A 19510-nucleotide genomic window follows, 5' to 3' on the forward strand; every position below is an offset into this window, starting at 1 on the left:
AACTCCTTTTCCCAGGGCTGAGGTGCCTTTATCCCAAAAATGGGAGCTGTTCCCAGCAAACATCTGTTGGGTGTGCAGGATGATGGAGGCACCCCCAATTTCATATTTAAAGGGAAAATCCTGAGTCTCAAACTCCAGATGTGGGCAGGGAAAATCCCCGCTCGGTTTCTGTTGGACACAGCTCCTTTTCCCAGGTCTGAGGTTCCTTCATCCCAAAAAATGGGAGCTGTTGCAGGAGATGATGGAGGCACCCCCAATTTCATATTTAAAGGGAAAATCCTGAGTCCCAAACTCCAGATGTGGGCAGGGAAAATCCCCACTCAGTTCCCTGCTGCTCCCAGCTCCTTTTCCCAATGCTGAGGTTCCTTTATCCCAAAAATGGGAGCTGTGTGCAGGATGATGGAGGCACCCCCAATTTCATATTTAGAGGGAAAATCCTGAGCCCCAAACTCCAGATGTGGGCAGGGAAAATCCCCGCTCGGTTTCTGTTGGACACAGCTCCTTTTCCCAATCTGAGGTGCCTTCATCCCAAAAATGGGAGCTGTGTGCAGGAGTGATGGAGACACCCAACCAGTTTCAATTTAAAGGAAAATCCTGAGTCCCAAACTCCAGATGTGGGCAGGGAAAATCCCCACTCAGTTCCCTGCTGCTCCCAGCTCCTTTTCCCAATGCTGAGGTTCCTTCATCCCAAAAAATGGGAGCTGTTCCCAGCAAACAGCTGCTGGGCGCGCAGGATGATGGAGGCACCCCCAGTTTCATATTTAAAGGGAAAATCCTGAGTCTCAAACTCCAGATGTGGGCAGGGAAAATCCCCACTCAGTTCCCTGCTCCTTTTCCCAGGGCTGAGGTGCCTTTATCCCAAAAATGGGAGCTGTTCCCAGCAAACAGCTGTTGGGTGTGCAGGATGATGGAGGCACCCCCAATTTCATATTTAAAGGGAAAATCCTGAGCCCCAAACTCCAGATGTGGGCAGGGAAAATCCCCGCTTGGTTTCTGTTGGACACAGCTCCTTTTCCCAGGGCTGAGGTGCCTTCATCCCAAAAATGGGAGCTGTGTGCAGGAGGTGATGGAGGCACCAACCAGTTTCACATTTAAAGGGAAAATCCTGAGTCCCAAACTCCAGATGTGGGCAGGGAAAATCCCCACTCAGTTCCCTGCTGCTCCCAGCTCCTTTTCCCAATGCTGAGGTGCCTTTATCCCAAAAATGGGAGCTGTTCCCATCTCACAAAGAGTGAGGGGCAAACAGCCCTGCCAGCAGCTGCTGGGGGTGCAGGATGTGATGGAGGCACCCCCAAAATTTCACATTTCAAGGGAAAACCCAGCCTGAATCCCGAGTTTCTCTGCAAACCCACCGAGTCTAGAACAAAAGCAGCGCGGATTAATAAAAGGGGGGAAAGGAAAAACAGAAGCTTTGTTCTAAAGTGGAAGCAGAAGATGTGAAATTTCAAAATCAGATGGCTGGGGCTGTGATTTCTTTCATTTAAATGAACTGATCTGTTGCTAAACTGCTGCTCTGCTGCCAAGAAACTTTTAACTCCTTCGGCTCAAAGCCTGCTGAGTTTGAGTTTTGCTGTTTCCTCTCTCCTCCCAGCCAGGCAGAGATTAAATCAGAGGGGAGAAGTGAAAAAGGGAGTGGGGAATAAAAAATCAGAGAGCATCAAAAGGATGAGGGATAAAATCCACGGGCAGAGCACAAAAGAGCTCCGGGAGAATTTCTGCAGGACAAACAGCGAGGTTCTGCTCCTGCAGCCTTCCCAAAGCTTGGAGGGGACACAGAAAGGCCTTGGAGCTCCCCAGCTGCACCTCCAGCACCAGGAGCAGGGCTGGGAGTGAGGAAAACCCCAAAATCCCTGAAATCCCTGACCTGAGGGATGGCAAACATTCACTTACCGAGAATGCCAAAGCATTTCCTACAGAACCCCCTTCCCTACACGTGGGAGAAAGAACAACCCCCAAAAAATCCCTCAAAACCAGCCCTAAAAAAATAGATGCATTGGTAAAATTTGGGTGGGAGTTCCTACTGCTTTTCCATTTGGTTTTGGGGTTGTTTTGCCCACAACAACAAAAAAACCAAATTGAATTAAAAGAAAATTGAAGAGAGACGTGTTGTAATTAGAGGTAATTCCAAGGGAAAAATATTGATGTGGAGAACAAAAAAAAAAAAAAAAAAACCCAAAAAACCCCCAAAAAAAACAAAAAAAAATCAAAAAAAAAAGGAAAAAAAGAAAAATATATTTCTATATTTCTGTATCTCCCACTTTGCAGTTCTGCTGCAGTTCCCCCTAAACTGCTGCTGCTTGCTCCAATCTGCTGCCTGCTTAACAACGGAATGACAGGCAACATCTGTTTGTATAGAAGCCAAGATCAAGCCTTCAAAATGTTTTTTGGCTCAGTTTCTTCTTTTTATTTTTTTTTTTCCTTTTTCTACCCCCTCCCCTTGGAAATAAATAATTAAAAAAAAAAAAATAGGAGCAAAAGGAAAAGTAAAAGCACCCAGGAAGATTTTGAAATAACTCAAGCGAGGCTGCAACTCTTTTCCCCTTGAGTTATTTCAAGGTACAGGGCTTGGAGGAGAACTCTGCTTTTTCTCCACCCTCCTCCCCTGCTCTCCCCACCCTTCAGCCTCTCTCTTGCCCCATGCTATTAATAAAGTATCACAGAAACTGGGAAAAAAAAAATTAAAAATAATCCAACGTACCTTGATCACTAAAAGGCCACTCCCTCCTATGGGGAGGGAGGGGGTTCTTCAGGAGGCAACTAAAAAAAATGGCACGGGGAGGGGAATATGGGATTCAGGGATTGGGTTTTTTTCCCTCCTCTCCTCCATTTTACAGACTGTTAAATATATTGTTTGGGAAATCAAAGGGGTTGTCATGAAATGAAAATTAAAAAAAAATAAATGTGGGTGATTAAAATAAATAAATAAAAAAAGAAGAAAAAAATTAAAAAGAAAATCAGCCCGGCTGCAAATACAATTCCAGTGAGTAACAATGTCAGGCTGGTGCCAATTCTGTGGCTAATGGGGAGAAAGCACAATAATTCCGCATGCTGAGATGTGAACAACTGGAAAGGAACCAACTCTGGGCAAGTCACAATGAAAACTGTCCCGGTGCCCCCACCCCCAGCCCCTCTGCCGAGGGTACAGAGAGGGGGGAAAAAATAAAATTAAAATTAATTCACTAATTTAACAAAAGGAAAAGGCAAAACAACACTGAGAAAAAAAAAAAAAAACAAACTCGGGGAGTGTTTTATTCGCTGGGGATTTGGGACAACATGTATGGGGAGAAAAAATAAAAAAAAAAAAGGGGGAAAAAAGTGAATAATCAGACAAGTTGCTAAGGAGACTTGTGTAAACTGGGAATGCAGGCACATTTGTGGCCTTTCCCCCCGTGTTGCATCTGGCATTCCGATCACGCAGCACTGCGGCACCATTGCACCAACGCGCTGCATTCAGCCTGGCTTTGAGCGGGGCCGCTGGCACGGCACGGCACGGCAGAGGAAAACACAGCACGGCACGGCACGGCACAGCATGGCATAGCACGGCACGGCAAAACAGCACAGCATGGCATAGCACGGCACGGCACAGCACGGCACGGCAGAGCAAAACACAGCACGGCACGGCACGGCAGAGGAAAACACAGCACGGCATGGCACTGCATAGCACGGCACGGCTCAGCATGGCATAGCACGGCACGGCACAGCATGGCATAGCACGGCACGGCAAAACAGCACAGCATGGCACGGCACGGCACGGCAGAGCGAAACACAGCACGGCACGGCACGGCACGGCACGGCATGGCATAGCACGGCACGGCACGGCACTGCATGGCACGGCACGGCACGGCTCAGCACAGCATGGCATAGCACGGCACGCACAGCATGGCATAGCACGGCACGGCACAGCATGGCACGGCACGGCACGGCTCAGCACAGCATGGCATAGCACGGCACGGCACGGCACGGCTCAGCATAGCACGGCACGGCAAAACAGCACAGCATGGCACAGCACGGCACGGCACGGCACTGCACAGCAGAGCACAACACAGCTCAGCACTGCACAGCAAAACACGGCACGGCACGGCCCGGCTCTGGATCATCTTTCAAACTTCACAAGTGAAAGGCTGCCGGGGGGCGGGGACCCGGCTGCTGAATACCAAACCCGGGAGCCCCGGCTGGGGCAGGCGGTTTTAAAGAGGAAGCGTTCTCCGGGCTGACACAGAGCCCGGTGTCTCTCCCTCTCTCCCACTTCTCCCGACAAAAATCCCCCTTTCCCTGGCAGATGTCTGAATCCCTGCCAGATCCAGCAGTGTCCCACACTGGGGCTCGTTCTCCCAGCACGCTGGGGTCGTATATCCACAATAAACAACACTTTATTTCCCTCCTCCCTTCGGTTTCCCCCCAGTTCCCAAAGCACACACTGGGTGCAATATTTTCACCTTCCACTTTTAGGAAGGGACAGATCAAATCAAAGCCTGAGCTATTTGTGCGTGGTGCCTGCTGACCTTGTCTGGGACAGGATTAAACTTGGTTTAAATTAAACTTGGTTTAAATTAAACTTGGTGGGGTTTTCTTTTCTGGTTTTTTTTTTTTTTTTTTTTTTTTTTTCTCTGCTGCTCCTTGATTTGGACGCAGGAAATCCATCTCTTTCTTTAGGCCCTCCTTCCCTCTCTTGCCCATCTCAAACCCTCTCAGAGGGATTGTTCAGCACCTGCTTTCCTTGCTCCTTTTGTGCCCTGCTCTGGGGGAAATGAGGATTTCCATCCTCACACGAGGAATGCAGGAATCCACAAAACCAGCACACGTGGGAAAAGCCGATTTCATGGGCTGTGCCTTGGAGCAGTCAGCATTCAGGAGGACTTGCACATCCCAAGGAAAATTCTTCCCATGGCAGGGATGGGGTGGGATTTAAATCCCACCAAATCTGGGATTCTCTGAGTCAGGGATTGTCCTGAAGGGAGCAAATCCCATAACAGGAACCCAAAGTTCGCCAATACTTTGTTTTCTAGCCAGGACAAAAGCACAGGAGAGGGAATTCCTTGTGCTCAGCCTCAGGGGGTTCCCTATCCATGTCACTCCATGAACTGAGAATAGAAATTAATATTTGACTCACCTGAGTGGTTGTCTTCATTTGGGAGAACCCACCTGAAAGAAAAACACCAAACCAACACGTTAAAACTGTTCATTTGAGATCTGGCTTTTGCCCTAAAAGCAGAAATCATCACAAACCCAGGATTCTGTTTCTCTGAGTCAAACAAAAGCACACAAAATAAACATTCCCCTCTCCTCAGCTTGCTTTTGTACAGGTTGATATTTCTGTCCCAAACCCAAAAATGTCCAATTAAGGGGATTTCAATGACCATGACTCACTCAATACAGCTTTGGAGGCACAAAATTAATTAAGAGTGCTCCAAAAACGTGGGGTTGAGGCACCTGCCTTGAGGTCCATGCTTCAAGAAACAGCTGGAATGAGCTTTGAGGGGTTCCTGAGGCTGAGGAAGGACAAACAGCTGGAATGAGGTTTAAGGGGGCGTTGAAGGAGGTTTTCACTTCCACAGCAGAGCCATGAGAAGAGATCAAGCCACATCTCCCAACGTCCATGAAATCCCAATTATTTTAACTTGAAATCAGTGGAATTGGTACCTGAGCAGACACTGGGCTGGGCTGGGGCCGCTCACACTCCTCCACATCTCCCAACGTCCATGAAATCCCAATTATTTTAACTTGAAATCAGTGGAATTGGTACCTGAGCAGACGCTGGGCTGGGCTGGGGCTGCTCACACTCCTCTGTGCCCTGGGGCAGCAGGGAACATCCCCTGCCTTTGCCCCTGGCCGGCCACCTGGGAAACCTCACCCTGCAAAGCACAAACCTCCATCCCGGAAAAACGATTTTGTCCCAAAAATGAACCCTGGGCAAAGCTCCTGATTTGGTGGTGAAAGGCACCACTATGGAGGGAAAGCTGAGAAACAGCAAGAAAATCACTCTGAACTGACAGAGAGGAGGTTTGGTTGGGATGTTGGGAGGGAATTCTCCTCTGGGAGGGTGGGCAGGCCCTGGCACAGGTAAATTAAATCACCTGAGCTGCATTTCCACCACATCACAGGAACACTGAAGTGGGGTTTTCTCCTTCTTTTCTGGGGATTTATCTATGGATGCTTCCAAACAGTTTTATTATTTCCTAGCTATTTTTAGATATTATTACTTCCTAGATATTATTTTTTCCTAGATAACCGAGTGCCAGGGCCAGGCTGGAGCACCCTGGGATGGTGGAAGGTGTCAGGGAGGAACTGGCTGAGCTTTAACGTCCTTCCCACCCAAACCACTCCATGATTTTCTGGTGAAAAGCAGAACAGACAAAAAGATGCCAAACCCCCCTGCAGGTGCAGCACCAGGTGCTTCTCTCACCATCCCACTTTCGGGGCCCTGAGGTTCTCAGAGGAATTTCTGCTGCCGAGCTTGCCTGAGTGGGGCTGCATTTCTGTTTTGGTTGCCAATTGGGAGCCGCTATTTTTATCCCCCAGTCCCCCAAAGCATCTGTTTCCCTGGAGCTATTGAAGATTTCCTTTTATAAGACCTACTTAGAGGTGTATCATTATTTTTAAACGCTACTCCATGCAGCCACGCTCCATTTTATCATCAGCACAAGTGTCATTACCCCTGCTCTGAACTGGGGAATTTAAAAGAGAGATAAAATCCTTGCAGGGGGTGCTGAGAGTTGCTTCCTCTTCCAGCAAATTTTTTGGGATAATACCTGCCTGAAAGGAAAAGAAATCCCAAGTTAGCTAGGAAAAAATAATATCTAGGAAATAATAATATCTAGGGAATACTAATATCTAGGAAATACTAATATCTAGGAAATAATAATATCTAAAAATATATAGGAAATAATAATATCTAAAAATAGTTTTAGATATTATTCTTGTTTGGAAGCATCCACAGCGTTGATAAATGCCAGAAAAGAAGGAGAAAACCCCACTTAAATGTTCCTATAGTGTGATGTAAATCAGCTCAGGTAATTTAATTTAGGGAGCATTTTCCCTTCTGGAGTTTCCCTCATGGAAAATTCACCTTGCTGCTGCTGCTGGCCAAAAAATGGGGATTTTTATTGCCTTATCACCACGAAAATGAGATTTTCACCAATATTTTCCTACAGCAGGCAAACCACAAATTTTGTTTTGTTTTGGGGTTTTTTTGGGGTTTTTTGGGGGGGAGGGGGTTGCATTTTTTTGTTGTTGTTATTGTTTGTTTTGTTTGGGTTTTTTTTTTTTTTTTTTTTTTTTTTTATTACAGGTGCCACAATTTGGGCAAAGAAGCACGAGACCCAAATTCTCCAATGAAACACCACCAAGATATACAGAATTTCCATTCCTGACAAACAACAGCCCAAATTCGACCCAGGACTGCTGATATTTGGAATAAAACTGTCCCAGAGCAGTTAAATGCATCAAGTGGGGAAGAGAATGGTGATTTATGAATGGTTTGGATTAAATTTTTCACACCTGTCAAGGATTTCTAGCAAGGAACTTTGACCTCTACATGCCCTGTTCTCGAAATCCCACTGAGAAAAGAAAATTTTCCTTCTTCCAGCTTGGAATTAAAGCTGTGATAAAGGCAAATTTTAACACCAAACCAAAAGGGAAAAAAACACATTTCCTGTGGACACAGCCCCAGCAGAGAGCATCATTCCTTCCCCTCATTCTGGCTGCAAAACTCTTCTGTGGGGAGGGGAAATAGAATATTTCACACACTGCTGGCAAACTCTCTGCAGGTGCCCTGGTTGTCTCTTTGCAGCACAACTGAATTGAGACCAGAAAAGCTGGAATCAGTTGAAAATGAAGATTTTTCTCTTTCCTTGTTCTTGTGGGCTGCAAAACTCATCTGTGGGGAGAGGAACCAGAGGTGGAAAGGCTGAGGAAGGGTTTCACACACTGCTGGCAAATTCTCTGCAGGTACCCTGATTGTCTCTTTGCAGCACAACTGGATTGAGACCAGAAAAGCTGGAATCAGCTGAAAATGAAGAATTTTTTCCTCTTTCCTTACTCTTGTGGGATTGTCCTGGGTTCCTAGACACAGTCCCAGCAAAGAGCATCATTCCTTGCCCCCATTCTGTCCCATCCTGGCTGCAAAACTTCTGTGGTGAGAGGAACCAGGGGTAGAAAGGCTTCACACACTGCTGGCAAATTCTTTGCATGTACCCTGATTGTCTCTCTGCAGCACAACTGGATTGAGACCAGAAAAGCTGGAATCAGCTGAAAATGAAGATTTTTTTTCTCTTTCCTTGCTCTTGACGGATTGTCCTGGGTTCCTAGACACAGTCCCAGCAAAGAGCATAATTCCTTGCCCCCATTCTGTCCCATCCTGGCTGCAAAACTTCTGTGGTGCGAGGAACCAGGGGTAGAAAGGCTTCACACACTGCTGGCAAATTCTCTGCAGGTACCCTGATTGTCTCTCTGCAGCTCTGAGAGCAGCACAACTGGATTGAGACCAGAAAAGCTGGAATCAGCTGAAAATGAAGATTTTTCTCTTTCCTTGTTCTTGTGGGCTGCAAAACTCATCTGTGGGGAGAGGAACCAGAGGTGGAAAGGCTCAGGAAGGGTTTCACACACTGCTGGCAAACCCTCTGCAGGTGCCCTGATTGTCTCTTTGCAGCACAACTGGATTGAGACCAGAAAAGCTGGAATCAGCTGAAAATGAAGAAATTTTTCCCTTTCCTTGCTCTTGAGGGATTGTTCTGGGTTCCTAGACACAGCCCCAGCAGAGAGCACCATTCCTGCCCTCCATCCTGGCTACAAAACTCTTCTATGGGGAAGGGAAATAGAATATTTCACACTCTGCTGGCAAATTCTCTACATGTACCCTGATTGTCTCTCTGCAGCTCTGAGAGCAGCACAACTGGATTGAGACCAGAAAAACTGGAATCAGTTGGAAATTAAGATTTTTTCTTCTCTTTCCTTGCTCTTGTGGGATTGTCCTGGGTTCCTAGACACAGTCCCAGCAAAGAGCATCATTCCTTGCCCCCATTCTGTCCCATCCTGGCTGCAAAACTTCTGTGGGGAGAGGAACCAGGGGTAGAAAGGCTTCACACACTGCTGGCAAACCCTCTGCAGGTGCCCTGATTGTCTCTCTGCAGCTCCGAGAGCAGCACAACTGGATTGAGACCAGAAAAGCTGGAATCAGCTGAAAATGAAGAATTTTTTTCTCTTTCCTTACTCTTGAGGGATTGTTCTGGGTTCCTAGACACAACCTTAGCAGAGAGCACCATTCCTTCTCTCCATCCTGGCTACAAAACTCTTCTATGGGGAAGGGAAATAGAATATTTCACACTCTGCTGGAAAATTCTCTGCAGGTGCCCTGATTGTCTCTCTGCAGCTCCGAGAGCAGCACAACTGAATTGAGACCAGAAAAGCTGGAATCAGCTGAAAATGAAGAATTTTTTCCCCTTTCCTTGCTCTTGTGGGATTGTCCCTCCTGCAGAAGTTGGTGCTGTTTGTCAGAGCAACACCCACTGCTGCAAACGGGGAGAGGGAGAAGAGCTCCAGCCCTGCTTTGGATTAGGAAGAGACAGGAGGAATAAAAAGAGCATCTGACACCAAAATAAAACTGTTTTGGTCACTGCCATCTCTCTTATTCTAAATGAAGCAATTGTGGGCTCCGTTTGTTTTGCATTCATAATTAGCAGACGGAACAGATGGCAAAGGCGTCACTTAAAGCCACACGTCCGACAAAATAACCCAGGCTGCCAGTGCTGCTTCTCTCTGGGAACAGGGAATATTTCCCCTCTTCTCCCCACGGAAAGGCATCCCAAAGAGAGGAGCCAGCAGCGTCTGAGGGGAGATTCACAGCAGAAGGAGCCCATTGTGTCCGGAGGGTGGGAAGGGAGGCAGCGAATGGAACGGAAAATGGGGATGGAAAGGAGCAGAGCACTGCCAGCAGCTCAGAGAAACACTGAGCCCCTCCTGCCTTCAGTGCTGGGCTGCAGGGAGAAGCTGGGAGCTCTGGGTTCCATTTCAAAGCTGAATATGAAGTGTTGTCCATGAAGGTGCTGTCCTACAGCCACACCTGACCTGTACGGAGGATGCTCTGTTCATTCCTGGGTGGAAAATTCACTGAGAAACTCACTGAGAACCTGCTCAGAGCACAGCTGCCCATCCCTGGATGGCCTCAAGGCTGCAGGCGGAGGCTGGGAGCTCTGAGTTCCATTTCAAAGCTGGATAAGAGATGTTGTCCATGAAGGTGTTGTGCCATACCTGACTCTTCCTCTCCTGACTGTTCTTTCTGAGTGGAAAATTCACTGAGAACCTGCTCAGAGCACAGCTGCCCATCCCTGGATGGCCTCAAGGGTGCAGGGAGAAGCTGGGAGCTCTGGGTTCCATTTCAAAGCTGGATAGATAGGAGATGTTGTCCATGAAGGTGTTGTGCCATACCTGACTCTTCCTCTCCTGACTGTTCTTTCTGAGTGGGGAATTCACTGAGAACCTGCTCAGAGCACAGCTCCCCATCCCTGGATGGCCTCAAGGGTGCAGGGAGAAGCTGGGAGCTCTGGGTTCCATTTCAAAGCTGAATATGAAATGTTATCCATGAAGATGCTGTCCTACAGCCACACCTGACTCTTCCTCTCCAGACCTGTACGGAGGACGCTCTGTTCATTCCTGAGTGGAAAATTCACTGAGAAACTCACTGAGAACCTGCTCAGAGCACAGCTCCCCATCCCTGGATGTCCTCAAGGCTGCAGGGAGAAGCTGGGAGCTCTGGGTTCCATTTCAAAGCTGAATATGAAATGTTGTCCATGAAGGTGCTGTCCTACAGCCACACCTGACTCTTCCTCTCCAGACCTGTACGGAGGATGCTCTGTTCATTCCTGGGTGGAAAATTCACTGAGAAACTCACTGAGAACCTGCTCAGAGCACAGCTGCCCATCCCTGGATGGCCTCAAGGCTGAGGCAAAGGCTGCAGTTCTGGGCTCCATTTCAAAGCTGGATAGATAGAAGATGTTCTCCATGAAGGTGTTGTGCCATACCTGACTCATCCTCTCCAGACCTGTATGGAGGATGCTCTGTTCATTCCTGGGTGGAAAATTCACTGAGCACCTGCTCAGGGCACATCTCCCCATCCCTGGATGGCCTCAAGGCTGCAGGGAGAAGCTGGGAGCTCTGGGTTCCATTTCAAAGCTGAATATGAAATGTTATCCATGAAGATGCTGTCCTACAGCCACACCTGACTCTTCCTCTCCAGACCTGTACGGAGGATGCTCTGTTCATTCCTGGGTGGAAAATTCACTGAGAAACTCACTGAGAACCTGCTCAGAGCACAGCTGCCCATCCCTGGATGTTCTCAAGTCCACGCTGGGCCAGGATTGGAGTAGCCTGGGATGGTGGGAGGTGTCCTTTTATAGGACAGAAATATTTCTAACAGAATATTCTAATTTCTGTCTAATAATCTAATAAAATATTTCCAACACTTCTGATTTCTAATATTATTTCTAATATTTCTAATATTTCTAATATTTCTAATATTTCCAATATTTCTAATATTTCTAATATTTCTAATATTTCTAATATTTCTAATATTTCTAATATTTCTAATATTTCTAATATTTCTAATATTTCTAATATTTCTACTATTTCTAAAGGGAGCTTTAAGCTCCCTCCCAAGCCCAGCCACGCTGGGATTTGATGGAAACTCAGCTCTCAGGGCTGGGTTTGGCAGGATGAGGGAGGAGTGGGAGGCAGTGGGAGCAGCTCCTCTCCCTCCCGTGTCTCAGTGTGGTCACCTCACATGTGGGACAGCCTGCTCTGCTTCCCTCCCTTCCTGCAGGAAATCTGAGCCCCAGCCAGGCTGCAGGAACGTCTGAGTGCTGAATTCCAGCCTGCATGATGCTGCCCTGCTTTGCATGAATAACCACGTCCTGGCAGAGGCAGCTCTTGCTGCAGGTACTCCCTTCCTGCTTCCCCCAGCGGCCCTAGGAAAGCTTGGACTGGTGAATTCTTTAATTTCAGTCCTTATTTTTAATGAGATTATAGCTTTGAGGGCTGATTGTGCATTCTAATTGCTGATTTTTTAAACAGGAGCAGGGAGCAGAGCCCAGGTTTCCCCTTTGCCAGGTGAGTGCCAGAGGCAGCACATCAGTGAGCAATTTTCAGTGCACTAAATAATTTTTTTTCCCACTGAAAACGTGAAAATTCCGTCTTTCTTTCCCCACAACTTTAGCAGGAGCTGTGGAGGGTCAGGACAGCTGGGTGTTGAGGGCACTGAGAGCCTGGATGGGCAGCACATCCTTGTCCTTCTCTTTGCCTTGCTCTTTTCCCACTGCTCTGCTTTGCTTGTTTTAGAGAATCCCAGCATGGTTTGGGTGGGAAGGGACCTTAAAGCTCATCCTTAAAGCCTGCTGATAACAGCCATTGAATGTCACTGATAAGAACTACAGCATCCCATTGGGAGAGGTGAGCCCGGGGGAGGAGCCAAGCATTCCTGCCTGGATATAATCTGGAGATTCTGGAGCACCAGCCAAGCATTCCTACCTGGATATAATCTGGAGATTCTGGAGCACCAGCCAAGCATTCCTGCCTGGATATAATCTGGAGATTCTGGAACACCAGCCAAGCATTCCTGCCTGGATATAATCTGGAGATTCTGGAGCACCAGCCAAGCATTCCTGCCTGGATATAATCTGGAGATTCTGGAACACCAGCACGGCTTCTCCACTGTCCCTGCTCTGTGACCCTGGCAGGGGTGGCACCAGGCTGTCCCTGCTCTGTGTGTCCTATTCCCGGCAGAGGGAGGAGCCAGGCATTCCTACCTGGATATAATCTGGAGATTTCAAACATTCCTACCTGGATATAATCTGGAGATTCTGGAACACCAGCCAAGCATTCCTACCCGGATATAATCTGAGATTCTGGAACACCAGCCAAGCATTCCTGCCTGGATATAATCTGGAGATTCTGGAACACCAGCCAAGCATTCCTGCCTGGATATAATCTGGAGATTCTGGAACACCAGCCAAGCATTCCTGCCTGGATATAATCTGGAGACTCTGGAACACCAGCCAAGCATTCCTGCCTGGATATAATCTGGAGATTCTGGAACACCAGCCAAGCATTCCTACCTGGATATAATCTGGAGACTCTGGAACACCAGCCAAGCATTCCTGCCTGGATATAATCTGGAGATTCTGGAACACCAGCCAAGCATTCCTGCCTGGATAGAATCTGGAGATTCTGGAACACCAGCCAAGCATTCCTGCCTGGATATAATCTGGAGATTCTGGGACACCAGCCAAGCATTCCTGCCTGGATATAATCTGGAGATTTCAAACATTCCTACCCAGATATAATCTGGAGATTCTGGAACACCAGCCAAGCATTCCTACCTGGATATAATCTGGAGATTCTGGAACACCAGCCAAGCATTCCTGCCTGGATATAATCTGGAGATTCTGGAACACCAGCACGGCTTCTCCCCTGGATTCCCCAGAGGAACAGCAGCTGCCTCTTCCCCTGGATCTCCAGAGGCAGAGACTGCACCTTTCTCCAGATCCCTGCTCCAGCAGAACCAGCCCTGACACTGCAGGAGGGCTGAGCCACAATTCCAATGGCACTGCTGCCAGCAGCCTGACCCACAGGGTGTCAGGTTGGGTTCTGACTCTGTCACTGCTGTTCTAATTTACTGCATTGTTTATTTTATCCTTTTATTTTCTTCCCTATTAAAGAACTCTTATTCCTGCTCCCATATTTTTGCCTGAGAACTCCTTAATTTAAAATTTATAGCAATTCAGAGGGGTGGGGTTTACATTCTCCACTTCAGGGGAGGCTCTTGCCTTCCTTAGCAGACATCTGAGTTTCCAAACCAAGACAACTCCAAAGGTTTCCAAACGGATTTCCTGGGTGGTTCACCTTTGCGCACAGAGCTCCTGGAACTCTTCTGCAGCTTTTCCTGCTGCCTGGTGCCCTCCTGGATTGTCCCTGCTTGGCGTCCTCCTGGATTGTCCCTCCCTGGTGTCCTCCTGGATTGTCACTGCCTGGTGTCCTCCTGGATTGTCCCTCCTGGATTGTCCCTGCCTGGTGTCCTCCTGGATTGTCCCTTCCTGGTGTCCTCCTGGATTGTCCCTGCTTGGCGTCCTCCTGGATTGTCCCTCCCTGGTGTCCTCCTGGATTGTCCCTGCCTGGTGTCCTCCTGGATTGTCCCTGCTTGGTGTCCTCCTGGATTGTGCCTCCCTGGTGTCCTCCTGGATTGTCCCTCCCTGGTGTCCTCCAGGACTGTCCCTCCTGGATTGTCCCTTCTTGGTTTCCTCCTGGATTGTCCTTTCTTGGTGTCCTCCAGGATTGTCCCTCCTGGATTGTCCCTTCCTGGTGTCCTCCAGGATTGTCCCTTCTTGGTTTCCTCCTGGATTGTCCCTGCTGGATTGTCACTGTCTGGTGTCCTCCTGGATTGTCCCTTCTTGGTTTCCTCCTGGATTGTCCCTGCTGGATTGTCCCTGCCTAGTGTCTTCATGGATTGTCACTCCCTGGTGTCCTCCTGGATTGTCTCTGCTTGGTGTCCTCCTGGATTATACCTGCCTAGTGTCTTCATGGATTGTCCCTTCCTGGTGTCCTCCAGGACTGTCCCTCCTGGATTGTCCCTTCTTGGTGTTCTCCTGGATTTTCCCTGCTGGATTGTCACTGCCTGGTGTCCTCCTGGATTGTCCCTGCCTGGTGTTCTCCTGGATTGTCCCTCCCTGGTGTCCTCCTGGATTGTCTCTGCTTGGTGTCCTCCTGGATTATACCTGCCTAGTGTCTTCATGGATTGTCCCTTCCTGGTGTCCTCCAGGATTGTCCCTCCTGGATTGTCCCTTCTTGGTGTCCTCCTGGATTGTCCCTGCTTGGTGTCCTCCTGGATTGTCTCTGCGTGGTGTCCTCCTGGATTGTCTCTGCATGGTGTCCTCCTGGATTGTCCCTGCCTGGTGTTCTCATGGATTGTCCCTTCCTGGTGTCCTCCAGGATTGTCCTTCCTGGATTGTCCCTTCTTGGTTTCCTCCTGGATTGTCCCTTCTTGGTGTTCTCCTGGATCGTCCCTGCTGGATTGTCACTGCCTGGTGTCCTCCTGGATTGTCCCTTCTTGGTGTCCTCCTGGATTGTTCCTTCCTGGTGTCCTCCAGGATTGTCCCTCCTGGATTGTCCCTTCCTGGTGTCCTCCTGGATTGTCCCTTCCTGGTGTCCTCCTGGATTGTCCCTTCTTGGTGTCCTCCTGGATTGTCCCTTCCTGGTGTCCTCCTGGATTGTCCCTGGCTGTGCAGCACCTCTCCCGTGCCTGGCATCCATTCCTGCCCACAGGCAGGGTTCTCACAGTGCCATAAAATTACCTCATTCCTCATCATGATCTCAGGAGGATGAGGTAACCAAACTCACCCACAATAAATCCATCCTCATTATCCAACCCCCCGTTTGCCCCTTTTTTATCATTATTTCATTAAACATTATCATTATTAATTAAACTTCTCCACATCCCTGCTCCTGTGTTAATGCATTTATGGCACCTTGAATGACCATGCCCTGGGTCTGAGCTCCAGCTTGAATCCCAAATATCCCACTTTTAATTAAAGCCAGAAAAACGCATTTGGAGCTGGATTTGAGCAGGACAATCCCAAAGATTCTCACTTGGGAGGAAATATCTGCAGCCTCTTCCCAGTTCCCAAAACAAAGGGATGTGCACCCCACCAAGCTTCCGGAAGCTTCCACATCAGAAGTGCCCCAGGTGAGTTTTACCCACAACTTTCCCAAGCTCAGGCAAGTAGGCTGAGCTTAGGAATGGCTGAGCCAGTCCCACAGCCTCTGGAAAATCAAGGTTTTTATTGATTTTTGCATCTCTAAGGATGCTGGAAAGCCTCAGAACTCTGTATTTCCAGTGATTTTGACAATAAGACTCTGATATTGCTCAGGGCTTGCAAAATATAGATAAAAAAGCACCCTGATCTCAACATTAAGACTTATTCTCTGATAATAACTTGAAGTTCCTTTGGCTTTCTTTCATCCTTTTCCTATAAATTCCTGCCCAAATTTCTCAAGAGGGCAGAACTGGAGTCCCTTCAAATAAATAAAATAATAATTAATAGGTGACTCAGATAAAGGCTTTCCATCTCAGGGCAGAGGAAAGTATTAGCTAATTAATCATCAAGTTGGCATTACCTTATCTTTTGGCACCTCCAAGAAAATGTAAATCTGAAACGAGCTGGGGGTGGTGGTGTGTGGAAACAAAGGAATAAGAAGCCAACAATAGTTTTGGAAATGGATGACAAAATCCAAATGTTCTGCCTGACTGCTGCTAAATTAGGCTCTGTGTTATCAGTGCAAAGATTAGGAAAAGAGAGATTTTCCCCTGAACCTCAAGTCACACTTTGGAGCTGCACAGGACACGGCAGCAGGAGCGGAGACAAGAGGATTCACTCACCCTGGAAAGGAGTGGAGATGGAAAAGGATGTGCTCAGGTCTTGGTTCGCCCCAAACACGGCTCTGTGGAGGAAAAGAAGGAGGAAAGGGTTAATTTATTGTGTAGGAAATGAAGAAGTGATGCTCACTCTTCCTTACACCCAGGCTCCATCCAACCCACCTCAGCCTTCAGCCCTTTTTGCTCAAAATTCCCTTTTCCCCCACATTTACACTGTTCTGGGAATTATTTCAGTGCTAAAGCAAGGAGGAAAATTTATTTCCCCACCTTCATCTGAGGCTCCCAGCTGCTGACCAGAGATGGAAGATCATCAGCTGGAGTTTTGTTTGCTCCAATTGATTTTTTTTTTAATTATTTCTTTTCAGCAAAAAATTTTCTTTTTATTTCTCCTTTCAGGGAGAGGCCATCTCCACAAGCACAGCCCAGCCCTCGATGGATTCACCAATTAAATCTTTGACAAACTCTGCTTGAATTTAAACCATCCCAGCTGGCACTTTTACCCCAAATTCAGACTGAGGGAAATGATCCCACACGTTCCTTCCTCAACTCCAATTAATAAAGGTTCAGCTCAGCTCCACGACAAAGGTTTTGCAAGCACCTGTGGGTGTTTGTGGGATCAAAGGAGCTGCATTCCTTCCTGCCCAGGCACAGATCCCTTCCCTCCTGCTGGATGGGCACGTTGCTCCTCCACAAAAATCCATTTTATCCCCAAAGAACTGGGAATAAAGGAAAGTGGAAAGGATCCCTCAAAGTATTTTTGTCTTTAATTCAACATATCCTGACCTCCAACAACCTCCCAGGTGACATCCAAGTCTATAAAGCGAAAGGGATGAAGGCACGTGGCAGCTCCAGGAAATCATGATATCCCACAAATCCAGCTTCAGTTGGAGCTGGATCTGTGGAATCAATTTAATCCTAATCAATGAGTCAAAAAGTTGATTTGTTCCTAATCAATGAGCCCACAGAGACTCTGCAATCCATCCAAATCAAAACTTATTCCTTCATTACTTCCCTTCTGTTTTCTTTTTGCCCCCAAAATGATGGGAAATCCAACAATTCAGTTCTGATCAAACGCACAAAAAGCCACCAGGACCTGGCTTTGGCTGCATCAAAGTCCAGCACAGGCTGCATTTTCTCCCCCAGTTCATCCACCCACAAAGATTTACAAATACGGCAAAGGGAATCAAAACATTTTTGGATCCCTACAAAAAAGAAGATGCACTTTAGGTGTTGCAGGATTTTTTTTTCCCATTAATTTCAAGAATGAAGTCAAGATTTTTTTTTTTTTAATTTTTTTTTTTGGGTGAACGTGGCTGGTTATTTGACGAGTGAAGCATTAGATTTGCGAGTTGTTCTGCAAGCCAAAACACGCTCCCTTTTCATTCATAACACCGAGCTGCTCGGCGTTAAACAGCCGATTATCATGAATGAAGTGGGTGTAACTTCCTTGAAATCCTCCAAAGACCTGTCAAAGCACAGCTACCGCAGCTCGCTTTTCTCCTTGGAGCACACACATCATTGCTTTAATTGTTCCCCTATCCCCCAAATGTGTTCCGTTCAAAGTGAGTTTTTTTTTTAAATTTTTTTTTATTATTTTATTTTATTTTTTGGAGGAGAAAAAGGGGAAGGGTGGGGAATGATGCCCCGGGATAAGAGAGGGAAAGTGGGGCTGCATCTCCGCCCTCGAATTTTGATTTTTTTTTTTTTTCTTGTGGGGATCTAAATTAAGCTTCATCCGTTTAAGAGTGTGGCAGACAAAACCTTACAAATCAAAGCCCTGGCCTGTTTTGCATGGATAATCAAGAGCCTCTGGCTCTTTTTTTTTTCTAAGAGGAAATGTTTAACCCTAAAGAGAAGAGGATTCGTGGTTAAAGTGCTGGCCAAGCACTTTGAAAATTTAAATTTGACTCCAGGTTTGCCATTCTCCACCTCCTTCCCATGAATTTTTTGCCCCAGTGTTGCCATTTTGATATTTGCAGATTGGGATGGTCTTTGAGCCGAGAGGGTGAAAAACTGCAGTGATAAACACACATTAAACTGAGATTTAATTACAGATCTTTCCAAGGATGAGCATTATCCCAAAGAAAGACCTGCAGCATCTCAGCCATTCCTCTTATTATCCTCATATTCCTCTTATTCCTCTTATTATCCCCACATTCCTCTTATTCCTCTTTTTATCCCCACATTCTTCTTGTTAATCTTATTTTTCCTTAGGACACCAATCTCAGCCATCGTAAATTGTGATCTCACCACTGACCCACCAAATATTTCACCCTCTTGCCTAAACACTGTTACAGCCTGGAAAACTACAGAAAAGCCACTCAAACAACGCCAAACCCACAAGGACTGACACATTTAACAAGGTTCAGTCTCAGGAAACACTGGGGAAAGTGGCACCAGGGAAAACGATGAAAATTTTCATTTTTCAGCTCAGGCTCTCAGCTCAATGTCATTATCTCGCCCACCACCAAAACATCAACAGCAAATCTTGATGGCGCTTTCACGACAGCAGCTTTTGCACATCCTTTAACAGCTCCAACACTAACAAAGGCTGGTGCTTGGGGGGGAAAAAAAACATAAATATTTGTCCAGCATTTTGGAAAACTCCAAACTTGTAATGCAAACTTGTAATGCAAACTTGTAATGTAAACTTGAAATGTATTTCAGCCAACTCTGGAGACAGCAGCGCTTCCCACCTGCTCCTGATTTTTATCCCAAAGGGGTGATGCACCCACATTTGACCGGACACTGGATCCCACTGAAAATTCCAGTGAAAAAACTGCATCTTCCACCAACACCTTATAAAAATCCACATTTCTCCCTTACAAATGGAAATCCCAAGGGATTTCCCTGCTCCCATGGAAGCCAGAGGGAATTTTGGCGCTGGTTTTAAAGGCGGTGAGAGCACAAGCAGATCTGACACATTGCATTTTCCTTCTCCTGGCTATCACGGGCACAAAGATTCACTCCTGGCTCTCTTGAGCTGCTGCATGCAGCTGCATTGCTGGGAAATGCATCACTGCCTCTGACTCACCCTGCAAAGGACACGTTTGTAAACTGACCCACCATTGACAAAATCCTCTCTTTCTTCAC

The 19510-nt window shown here is 47.2% G+C and overlaps 1 long non-coding RNA gene across 1 annotated transcript in view; it reads right to left on the minus strand.

The window, feature by feature from the left end:
• Window positions 1–19510, minus strand: part of LOC135457434 (uncharacterized) — an 80573-nt gene that overhangs the window by 17418 nt on the left and 43645 nt on the right. Inside the window, exons 4-5 of the long non-coding RNA XR_010442731.1 lie at window positions 16421–16482; window positions 5111–5142 (exon numbers count right to left, since the gene is read on the minus strand). This is a non-coding gene — a long non-coding RNA (uncharacterized LOC135457434). The remainder of the gene's footprint in view (window positions 1–5110; window positions 5143–16420; window positions 16483–19510) is intronic.

Source organism: Zonotrichia leucophrys, chromosome 24, assembly GCF_028769735.1.
Source record: "Zonotrichia leucophrys gambelii isolate GWCS_2022_RI chromosome 24, RI_Zleu_2.0, whole genome shotgun sequence".
Lineage (NCBI taxonomy): Eukaryota > Metazoa > Chordata > Aves > Passeriformes > Passerellidae > Zonotrichia > Zonotrichia leucophrys.